Source organism: Rhinolophus ferrumequinum, chromosome X, assembly GCF_004115265.2.
Source record: "Rhinolophus ferrumequinum isolate MPI-CBG mRhiFer1 chromosome X, mRhiFer1_v1.p, whole genome shotgun sequence".
Lineage (NCBI taxonomy): Eukaryota > Metazoa > Chordata > Mammalia > Chiroptera > Rhinolophidae > Rhinolophus > Rhinolophus ferrumequinum.
In genome coordinates, this window is record NC_046284.1 from 5146478 (window position 1) to 5152477 (window position 6000).

Below are 6000 nucleotides of genomic sequence, written 5' to 3' on the forward strand. Positions count from 1 at the left end.
GATCACACTGGCCTTCTTTGTGTTCCTCAGATATGTCAAGTTCCTCCATATCTTATGATCTTTGCACCAGCTTTCTCTGCTTGGAGTTCTGGTCTCTCTTATCTTCTTGTGACCAGAGGGTCTTGCAAGGCTAGGAGAAGATGTTTGGATTTTGTTCTAAGTGTAATGGGAAATAATTAGAGAGGTTCAAGCAGAGGTGCGATGTGATCTGATGTATGAGTTTTAAAAAATTTATCTGGCTTCATTTAGCATGCCAATACATTGTCTATCCTAGCAATAAATTAATATGTACAGTTTTCAAAATATGTTGGGTAGTTTCCAAGAAAAAAAATGCTTCTGGATGTGTACACTAAAGTACATGCAGAACCATTGAAATAGGTGGTTTTATAATTTTATAATTTTCAAATTCAGAAGTTCCGGTACCATTTCATCAAGTGACTGATTTTTACAATCCATATTTTACATAGTTTGAGTTTATGGAGTAAAGGTTCCAATTTCCATTTCAGTTCCTGTAGCTACCAAGCCTGGAATTATAGAACTGATGGCTTAGATAGCCTATTATAATCTAATCCCCTAGTTGTACACATGAGAATTTTTCCGGTCTTGACAAAGATTACAAAGCTAAGATGAGATGGAACCTGGATTACAAATCAGCTCGCATATGCTAGATGCTCCAGAAATGTCTGTTGGACTAAAATACCACACACACACACACACACACACACACACACACACACACACCGGGGGGTGCCAAAATGTATACAAGTGGACATTTTGGTCAACGTTGCTTAAGCAGTAGTTCGCTGTAATCAGAAGTGTCTGGACGCTGATGGTAACCACTTTGAGCACCTCTTGTATTTGCAGTCGTCAAACACGACTTGTATTCACCTTTTGTTATCGGCATATATTGAGTATTGTTATTTTAATACAGTTTTTTTCCTTAAAATGTGTATACATTTTTTGGCATATATATATATATATATATATATATATATATATATATATATATATATATATACACATACACATACATGTATCTGACTGTCTCTTTGGAACCAAAATCATTCACAATATTGCAGCTTTTCACTGATCATGAGTGCTGTTTATGTCCTTTATCCTGGATATTAGGATGTGGGCACATTTTCTTCCTGTTATTCAATGCTCAAAACAGACCTACCTCAAGAATGTCTGTTCTCCTTTGAATTTCCCAATCAGCAGAGGGAGGTAACATGTTGTCAATATCTACAAAATCTTTGACCTTTTTTTTAAATTAAAGTTTATTGGGGTGACAATTGTTAGTAAAGTTACATAGATTTCAGGTGTACAATTCTGTATTACATCATCTATAAATCCCATTGTGTGTTCACCACCCAGAGTCAGTTCTCCTTCCACCACCATATATTTATTTGATCCCCCTTACCCTCATATACCACCCCCGTCCTCCCTTAACTTCTGGTAACCACGAAACTATTGTCTGTGTCTAAGAGTTTTTGTTTCTCATTTGTGTGTCTTGTTCTTTTGTTGTTTTTGGTTTATATTCCACATATCAGTGAAATCATATGGTTCTCTGCTTTTTCTGTCTACTTATAGACCTTGGGTTCAAAGAGCGTTTTATGAATTTGACTCCAAAGGCAAGGGAAGTAAAAGCTAAAATAAATGAATGGGATTATAACAAACTTAAAAGCTTCTGCACAGCAAAAGAAACCATCGACAAAATAAACAGGCAATCAACTGAATGGGAGAAGATTTTTGCAAACAGTGCCTCCGATAAGGGGCTAATATCCAAAATATACAAGGAACTTATGCAACTCAACAACAAAAAAACAAACAACCCAATTGAAAAATGGGCAGAGGACCAGAAGAGACATTTCTCCAAAGAGGACATTCAAATGGCCAATAGACATATGAAAAAATGCTCAACATCACTAATCATCAGAGAAATGCAAATCAAAACCACAATGAGATATCACCTCACCCAATTAGAATGGCTGTCATCATTGACCTTTGAGTATGGGACAGATGTTTCTTTTTGCAGCTCATTCTAGTCATAGTCATCACACACCCTGCTCTGTTCATCTAAGCCAACAGTGGTCCAACATCAGCTTTGGCAAAGCAGTGGTGGATTACTTCTGAGGTTTCTATCCCACATAACAGTGAAATTTCTTATCGTATCAAAGACACCATTTCTTCACATCTGCACTAGAACAATGGTTCTCATAATGTACCAAGCACTTACAGCATTCAATTTATTTTTTATTTTTTATTTTTTTAGGATTTAGCCAACTTTACTTGAGAAGCTTATTAGTAGTATTTTTTTTTAATTTATTGGGGTGAAAATTGTTAGTGAAATTACATAGATTTCAGGTGTACAATTCCGTATTACATCATAAAATCCCATTGTGATGTATACATATATATCCCATTGTGTGTTCACCACCCAGAGTCAGTTCTCCTTCCATCACCATATATTTGATCCCCCTTACCCTCATTTCCCATCCTCCACCCCCCTTACCCTCTGGTAACCACTAAACTATTGTCTGTGTCTATAAGTTTTTGTTTCTCATTTGTTTGTCTTGTTCTTTTGTTGTTTTTGGTTTATATACCACATATCAGTGAAATCATATGGTTCTCTGCTTTTTCTGTCTGACTTATTTCGCTTAGCATCATACTCTCAAGATCCATCCATGTTGTCACAAATGCTCCTATATCATCTTTTCTTACCGCCGAATAGTATTCCATTGTGTATATATACCACAACTTCTTTATCCATTCATCTATCAAAGGACATTTTGGTTGTTTCTATGTCTTGGCCACTGTAAACAAAGCTTGCAATGAACATTGGAGCACACGTGTCTTTATGGATAAATGTTTTCAGATTTTTTGGGTAGATACCCAGGAGAGGGATTGCTGGGTCATATGATAATTCTATTCGTAATTTTTTGAGGAATCTCCACACTGCCTTCCATAACGGCTGCACCAGTCTGCATTCCCACCAACAGTGTATGAGGGTTCCTTTTTCTCCACCGCCTCTCCAACACTTGTTACTATTTGTCTTGTTGATGATAGCCATTCTGACTGGGGTGAGGTGATATCTCATTGTGGTTTTTATTTGCATTTCTCTGATGATAGGTGATGTTGAACATCTTTTCGTATGTCTATTGGCCATCTGTATGTCCTCTTTGGAGAAATGTCCATTTAGGTCCTCTGCCCATTTTTTAATTGGATTGTTTGTTTTTTGGTTGTTGAGTTGTGTGAGTTCCTCATTTATTTTGGATATTAGCTAGCCCCTTATCAGAGGCGTTGTTTACAAATATCTCCTCCCATTCGGTTGCCCGCCTCTTTATTTCGTCGAGGGTTTCTTTTGCTGTGCAGAAGCTTTTTAGTTTGATGTAGTCCCATTCCTTTGTTTTAGCTTTTACTTCCCTTGTCTTTGAAGTCAAATTCATAAAAGGCTCTTTGAACCCAAGGTCCATAAGTTTAGTACCTATGTTTTCTTCTATGCAGTTTATTGTTTCAGGTCTTTGATCCATTTTGAGTTAATTTTGGTAGATGGTGATAGATAGCAGTCTAGTTTCATTCTTTTCACGTGGTTTTCCAATTCTCTCAGCACCATTTATTGAAGAGGCTGTCTTTTTTCCATTGTATGTTTTGGCTTATTTGTCAAAAATTATCTGTCCATATTTATGGGGATTTATTTCTGGGTTCTCAATTCTATTCCATTGGTCTGTGTCTATTTTTCTGATGCTTCATTTTTTAGGCGAAGTGACATGATACTGTGATAATGCTGTAAGTGTTGTTGCCAGCCATAAAGACTTGACATCAAATCCCATCTGGAATTTCATTAGTGTTTTCTAAAAACCAATGAACATCCAGATATAGAAATATCTGCTTCTGGGTGGTGAACACACAATGTGATATATAGATGATGTATTACAGAATTGTACACCTAAACCTATGTAACTTTACTAACAATTGTCACCCCAATAAACTTTAATTAAAAAGAAACACGCATGCAAGTATAAGAATCATTTGTCCTGGACTGTTTTGCTCATTTTTAAATTGGATTTTTTTTTTTTTTTTTTTGCCATTGAGTTTTATGTGTTCCTCATATATTTTGGAAATTAACATCTTCAGATGTGCGGTTTGCAAATATTTTCTGCCATTCTGTAGGTTGTGTTTTCATTTTGTTCATCATTTCTTTCATTGTGCAGTAGCTTTTTAGTTTAATGCAGTCCCACTTGTTCATTTTTTGCATGTTTTTTAGGTGCCATATTTAAAAAATCATTACCAAGATCAATGTCAAAGAGCTTTTTCCCTTTGTTTTCTTCTAGGAGTTTTATGGTCATGTCTTACATTTAAGACTTTAACCCATTTTGAGTTAATTTTTGTGAGTGGTGTAAGGTAGGATTCTAGTTTCGTTATTTTGCATGTAAATGTCCAATTTTCCCAGCACTATTTATTGAAGAGACTGTCTTTTCTTCTTTAAGTTTTCTTGGCTCCCTTGTCAAATATTAGTTGACTGTATGTATGGTTTTATTTCTGGTCTTTTGATTCTGTTCCATTGGTCTATGTGTTTGTTTTTACACAAGTACCATACTGTTTTGATTATGATAGTTTTGTAATATTGTTTGAAATCAGGAAGTATGATGCCCCCAGCTTTGTTCTTTTTTTTTTTTTTAATTTCTTTGGTTACTTGGTTTTTTTGGTTTTTTTTTTTTTGTGGTTCCAAATAAATTTTAGGATTTTTTCCTATTTCTGTAAAAAATGCCATTGGAATCCTCATTTAGATTGCATTAAATCTATAGATAGCTTTACATAGTGTGGTCATTTTAATAAGATAAATTATTCCAATCCAGGATATCTTTCTTTTTGACAAAAATATTATTTATTTGTGTCTTCTTTAATTTCATTCATCAGTGTCTTGTAGTTTTCAGTGTAGAGATTTGTCACTTCCTTGATTAAATTTATTCCCAAGTGTTTTATTGTTTTTGATGCTATGGTAAATGGGATTGTTTTCTTCATTTCTTTTTCAGATAATTTGCTGTTAGTGTATAAAAACGCTGCTGAATTTTGAGTGTGGACTTTATATCCTGCAACTTTACTGAACTCATTCATTAGACCTAATAGTTTTTGGTGGAGGATTTTTTATATACAAAATCACGTCATCTGGAAATAGAGACATTTTTCCTTTTTCCTTTCTGATTCTGATGCCTTTTATTTCTTTTTCTTGCCTGATGGCTCTGTCTAAGACTTCCAGTATAACAGTGCCATATATACAGATATAGATGATATAGATATGGATATGGATATGGATATATAGACATAGATATAGATGATATAGCTATAGAAATATAGAGATAGAGATAGATAGATATAGTTATACATATAGATGTATCCATATGCACCCACATCCACACCCATGCTGTGTGTGTCTGTGTGTGTCTGTGTATACACAGAAGGTGCCAAAAAATGTATACACATTTTAAGACAGGAAAAAATATATTAAAATTGTAATACTCAATGTATATTGATAACAAAAGATGAACACAAGTCATGTGTACACACTTTTTAGGACCCCCGGTGTGTATATGTATGTGTTTGTGTGTGTGTGTGTATGTGTGTATATACACACATATACATATACATACATATATACATACATGTATATATGTATGTATATGTGTGTATATATATATATATATATATATATATATGACTTCCAGTACTATTATGTGTTGAAGTGGTGAAAGTGGGCATTCTTGTCTTGTTCCTAATCTTAAAGGGGAACCATCCGGCTTTTTATCATTTACTCTGATGTTAGCTGTTGGCTTGTCATATATAGCCTTTATTACATTGATGTACATTTCTTCTATTTGTAATTTATTGAATTTTTTTAATCATGAAAGGATGTTTGATTTTTTTAATTCTTTTTCTTTATCTATTGAGATGATTATATGATATGTACTCTTCATTTTGTTAATATGGTGTATCATATTCATT